Here is a 6,000-nt window from a genome sequence, read left to right on the forward strand (position 1 = left end):
ACTGGATGGGCTTTAAGGTCTCTTCCAGACCATTTTGGGATTCTGGGATTAACCAAGGATTGAGGGCAATCACACTGACAAGGTCAAATTTCCGCCAACAGAGGAATTCTCTCCTTCTCCCTACTGGCTGTCCCTTCCCAAGTGAATCCAGGGAGAACACCCTTGTCCCTGTCACACACAAAGCTGTGTGCTTTGCGTTCATAGAGGGTCTGTAAGGAGTTCAGATCACTAGGTTTAGATGCACAAAACAGACACTCTTTTAAGTGACTTTAGCTCTCCCTTCAGAGGTTTGTGGTTGTGATATTTTGTGAAAATCCCTTTGCTAGGATTTTCTTCTCCTGAGAAGCTGAGAAGGCCTCAGGTTCAAGTGTAAACAATTTGTTATCTGCTGCTGTGGAATGCAGCAGGTGCTTCCTCGATTGGTCAGTGTGGGATGTTTCTGCTTGGTGGCCAATCGAGGAGGCAGCAGCTCTCGGACTCTCTGGGAGTCACAGAACTTTGTGATTCATTCCTTTCTATTCCTGTCTCGCCTTCTGATGAATCCTTCTCTCTGTTCTTTGTAATATAGTTATAGTGTGGTCTTTTTTAAAGGAATATGTATCATAATATAATAAACCAGCCTTCTGAAATGGAGTCAAGATCTCTCCTTCCCTTCACCAAGTCCTGACTGCCCAGAAGACCCGCAGTAATAGAGGTTTGTCACCAGCCATCAGAATTACTTGCTCCACCTTCTTTGGAGCTGCAGCTTGATAAAAGTCCAGCCAGATATACAGTAGCCCAAGAACAGCCTGTCATCCTAACCCTAACAGCTCAGGAACACCCCAAACTGCTGCCAGGGGATCACACCCACTGCCTGAAGTGCCAGAAACAAACCACTTCCCACTACTGCTGAGTTAGTCCTGACTGTCAAGTCTCTTGTAATAAATCACCTGAGCATGAAAAGCTGCAGGAGCATCTCCTCTCCCAGAGGCCTGCTCTGCTGTGCTTGCACAAGCTTTTTAGGCACTCAGTGTCTCTTCCCCCAAAAGACTTCACATCAACAAATGCATCACATAGAGTCCTCTGGTAGCAGCAAAATTAATATATACCTGCAAGGCACTTTTTTCCCCCTTCATCAATCAGTTGATTAGTTATTTTTAATTAAAACAGCAAGCTCTGATTGCAGGATTTTGAGCAATAATCCTTGCCACTTTAACTACTGTTTTCTGTGGTTCAGACACTGAATTTATAAACTATTAATAGGACGGGACAAGCAAAGTTGGGTTTAATTCTCAAGCAGGGTTTGATCCAGATTTCAAGCTCCCACTATTCAGTTATCATGTTTCAAGTACCAAGAAGTAAATAATAATTGGCTAACAGATCAGTTTTCATCTGTGCACTCTGAGTTTAGGAGAAAAACAGCTGGTCCACACACAAAAAGCCCCAATGCTTCATTTTGCCAGAAGTCTGTTAAGTTTACTTCAAGCTTGGATGAAGAAGATCCGAAAAGAACCTTCATGGGTAAAACGGTTTTCTTTGCCAAACCAAAGGTTTTATATCAGACTTACTGTTAAAACTGAACTAAGATCAGATTTTATTTTCCTGTCTTCAGATTTTGCTGCTTGGCTGGACAAAGGCCCATATGCAGACACAAATATTATTTTAAAAAACCAATCAAAAAAAGGAATGGTACTATTCGTGTTATTTTCTTGTTTGAGAGCATTTGGACTAAGGCTGAATTGCTACAAGAAGCTTACTAGAGCCATGAAAGGAAAAGTGCAAAGCTACTGGTCATATTTCCTTCAGCTGCTTGCTTACCAGGAACAGAGTTTTAACATCTTATGTCCTTCGTTTGAAGCTGTTACTTCAAGTACTTCAAGTACTTAAATCCCAGGGTTCAGGGGTAAATGTCCATGGATTTCAGGCTGCTGAGGCATGGGAAGAAGCAAACGAGGTAGACCACTTTTTAAGGATGTATCCCACCAAGTAAAAACGTGGTTCTTGAAGTGTCCAGGAGCAATACATAAGGAACTTATGGAAGTTTATTTTGTAAAGTGAGGGAAGAGATCTCAAGCCAAGTTCTAACTCGTGTCTGATGTCCATGCCCTTCTTTCAGCCCTGGCAAAGCTCTGTATCCCTGCATCAGTCCTGTGGCAGCTTCTGAAGCACAAAGCTTCAGCCTACAGCAAATGGCCACCCAGCACTGCAGTGGAGCTGTCCCAAACAGCCACCAACCCCAAGCTAGCCCACACATCTATACCAAGGGCGTACAGCAGCAGCTCAACACTTTGTGCCTCAGGCTTCCATCTCTGCACAGAAAATCAGAGCCCAGATCTGAGAAGCCCATTTGCACAGCTGATAGGACGCTTCATTGGGGGAGGAGTGAGTGATAGCCACGGTCTCAAAACGCTGACTGAACCTCTTCATCTGCAATACGCACACCGAGCTCGCGCTCACCCTTGAAGATGTTTAGCAGGTTGCTCTACCAGCCATTCCCATTTTGCCAGAGGAATTAGATACTCTAACACTTGTCCAGATATGAGCACACGTTGTCATTGGGAAGTTACAGAAAAAGCAGGATGTGAAAGGCTGCACGTGAAACTTTGAGTAAAAACGAGAGCAAGACTAATTTAAGTGTCCCTTTACGTGTCCACGGTCATTCCCTTGAAGATTAAGCATATGTCACCTACAGACACTCAGGGTGACATAAGGGGGCCTGCCACATCCACAGCAGCTGAAGCAAGAGGGGAGAGCCAGTAGTCCCCGATTTGGGAGTAACCTGCCTCAAATTTCCCAAAGCTTTGACACACCAGAAAGTTGAAAGCAGGGTGGGCTCCTGGAGGTGCCGGGTTCCGCGTGTGACAAGGCTGTCACTCCTGCGGCAGTGCCAGCACGCTCCCGTTGTCCCTTCAGGGCGCTGGAAAAGCATCCTGGCACCCGTTCCCTGCTCCATGCAGACCGGGCTCTGCTGCCAGGCAGGAGGAGATCGCATCTCTCAGGGAGAACTGAATTTGGAAAAGTTACACGGCAGGAACAGTTTGCATTCATCCCCAGCTTGCTACGTGGGATCTCGAGAACATTTGCTTTACCACTCCAGCTATACCGTCTGATTTTATTTTTAAATGTCTCTTTTTTTTTCCCCAGCTTCCACTCATCAGAGAGCAAAACTGTTCTCAGTCGAAGTGAGAAACGTATTTGCTTAACACGCAGACAGCCCAAAGAGCAGTCTGAGAAATTTGTATGTCACGAACCTCCTCCCGTCGGGGGGTGGGTGGGAGCAGACACGGAAATGTTTCCACCTTAACTTTTGATGATGGGAGTGGGAGCAGCCCGCCTTGCCAACACAGGGGCTTCCCCCCGCACCTCGGCGGGGCCCAAATGAGTCAACGGGGATTGATTTGCATCCAAAAACCCCTTCTACCACATCCCTCCCTCCGAATTAGCATCCAATCGTCATTAATGGCCACTGCCGAAACACGCGGAGGGGATGGGAAGGCGGCACCTGCCTCTCCCGGCGTGTGCCCCCGGATGACACCACCCACACCTCGGTCCTGCTCTTCCCGAGGTAATCCCAGCGCTCAGGCTCCAGCCCCCACGGCTGACCTCACCGTACATCCCTCAAGTTCGCCCAACATTTCAAACACAGGGCTCGCAGCAGCCACAGGGATAGATAAAAATCACTGGGGTGTGCAAGAGGTTGGCAGCGGAGTCACATCACCAGCCAGGAGCCGGGCACCGGGGTTGCCCTGCTGATTGCTGCCATAATCCCGCTCCCAAAGCGTTCCCGAGGCTTTCCGAGCCCGAGAAGGTGCCTCTCCGCAGCTTTGCGGTTGCAAGGCAAGGACCTTCCCGTCACCCCTCCGCAGGACTTCCCGATGCCTGAAGGGCTGAGGCACTCGGGAAGAGGCAGCGGGGAAGGCACCCAGCACCGCTCCGCTTCCCCCAAAGCAGCTCGCAAACGAGATGGAGCAGCAGGCTCTCCCGCGCCAAGTATTACAGGAGCGGAATACTAACGGGTTCCTTTATTTTACCCATTACCATATGCAGATATTAAAGTCTGAGCGCTGCATTTCTGCCACTACTGGCCCTCGCAAATTAAACCCTGCATCTCCGAGCGACACCACAGTAGTTGAGGTCACTGTCTCTCCTCCGCTTGGCGACAGGGACCGATAGGGAAGGGGAGGAAGAGATGGGTGTCTGCCCTCGCCGGAGGAGGCTCTCCCGGCTCCGGCCGCGGAGCCCTGCCCTCGCCCCAGCGGGGCGGGAGCCGAGGCAGCCCGAGGAGCCGCGGCAGGGCAGCTCCAGCATCCCCCCACCTGCGCATCCCTCCGCCGCCCCCGACTTACCCCTTTCCGCCGGGAAACTTTCGGCCGCGCCGGGCGGCGGGACGGGCCGGGGGCCGCCGCCCTGTGGCAGCGAGGCCCGCGGGGTCCGTGCGGGCGCGGGGGCAGCGGCGGCTCCGCTCCGCCCGCCGGGGCCAGCGCGGCTGCGGCGCTGCCTGCGCAGGGGCGGGGGGAGCCGGGAGCGGGGCCGCCGCTGCCCCCCCGGCTCCCGGCGCGGGGAAAGCGCTGCTGCGCTGCTGCGGCTCGTGCCCGCCTCCCCGCATCGGCGAAAGGGAAAAAAGGGAAGGGAAGGAGGGAGGCAGGGAGGAGCGGGGATGGGGGGGGGTGAGAGAGAGAAGGCAGCAAGCGTTCGCGAGGGCTCCGGGCATCGCTGCCGCGGCAGCCGCTCCTCCGGGATAGCGCAGCCAACTCCCCGGCAGCCCCGCCGCCCGCCTTGTCCCCCGGCCACGGGCACGGGCAGCGCACGGCAGAGCGGGCCGGGGGCTGCGGGCGCGCTCCTTCCCCCTCTCCCTCCCGCCGCGGCTGCGCTCCCACCCCGCGCCCCCCGCCCTGCCCGAGCGGGAGATGCTCCGCGGCGCCGGGAAGGAGCCTCCGGCAGAGCCGCTCCCGGCACTTACTGAGCCCAACTCCGGAGCGGCGCGCACCCACTGCCGAGGCTGCGCTCGCTGCCGATGCCTGATCCCCAAATGCCACCTGTAGGCCTGTTTCCTCGGAGGCTCGGTGTCTCGGCTGTGCCACCCGCCTCAATCCGGCGTGCGAAGTTTCAGGCGGCGAATCAACACCGCGGGGACCTGTTGGGTGCCCGGTGTGCGCGGCGGGTCAGCCCCGCCGCCGGCTGCCGCTGCTCCCCAAGAGCATCCCGCAAGAACCGGGCCAACCGCGCTCGCTGCTGGAGCAGCAGGGAGCCCGAGGGGGCAAACCCCCGGGTGGTACCCTAAAGCAGCACAAACCTTCGTTTCCTAATAAACAAACTCCGCGTTGATTCAGCTGGTACAAGGGAAGTGGCAAGCTAAAGCGCTGCTGGTTTCAAACGCAAATGCTCACCGCTTCACCCTATCCCTTCCACTCAGCTCCGACCCGGGCTCTCTCTCCTAGAAGAGAGTTTTTCCTTAACTAAGTGAATACAAAACGCGAATTTGCCCGTTTAATTACACCAAACTCCCCTCCCCTCTGGCCTTCAAACCCCTTTACTGGCTTCACCTGCGCTCCTCCCTCACACTTCTGCGGGCAACTCCATCAGCAAAACGGCCAGCACCTGTCTGTAAAGCCTTTTAACAAGGAAAATAATCACTCCTGACCTTTCACATGAAGATGACCACGTAAATCCCGAGTGTCTCAATATCCTCTCAAATCCAAACGTCAACCTAGACTCAGGAACCACAAATTTTCTGCAGGGCAGCTGAGTAAAATCTGTTCCTCCCCAGGTATTTTCAGGGCACCCTGCTAATTCCTTTGGAATCCTAATAACCAATCCCAGCCTTCAGAAGGACTCGCACTGCATCTCCGGAGTCCCGAGGAGCTCTAACACTCCGGTAATTCGACAAGGGGCACAGAGTTTGATCCGAGGGAAGCGGGATGCTGCCAAGTGGCATGTAAGTGCATCTTCCTCGGACGGCGCCACGTAGCAGCACCCACCCCTCAGAGACCCTCACCGCGGTCGCGCTTGGGGCCACAAGCC

The 6,000-nt window shown here is 54.0% G+C and overlaps 1 protein-coding gene across 11 annotated transcripts in view; it reads right to left on the reverse strand.

Annotated features, from left to right (window-relative positions):
* The window catches only part of PCDH15 (protocadherin related 15), a 635,072-nt gene extending 630,114 nt beyond the window's left edge, over positions 1-4,958 (reverse strand). For 7 of the 11 annotated variants that reach the window (XR_005257310.1, XR_005257316.1, XR_005257315.1 and 4 more), the window contains exon 1: positions 4,326-4,380. The gene's annotated coding sequence lies outside the window, so the exon portion shown is untranslated. Of the gene's footprint in view, positions 1-4,325; positions 4,381-4,939 lie in introns of those variants that run through there. The other 4 variants (XM_038140145.1, XM_038140144.1, XM_038140143.1 and 1 more) reach the window with 2 other exon arrangements.
* Between the last annotated feature and the right edge of the window lie 1,042 nt (positions 4,959-6,000).

This window comes from Motacilla alba, chromosome 6, assembly GCF_015832195.1.
Source record: "Motacilla alba alba isolate MOTALB_02 chromosome 6, Motacilla_alba_V1.0_pri, whole genome shotgun sequence".
NCBI lineage: Eukaryota > Metazoa > Chordata > Aves > Passeriformes > Motacillidae > Motacilla > Motacilla alba.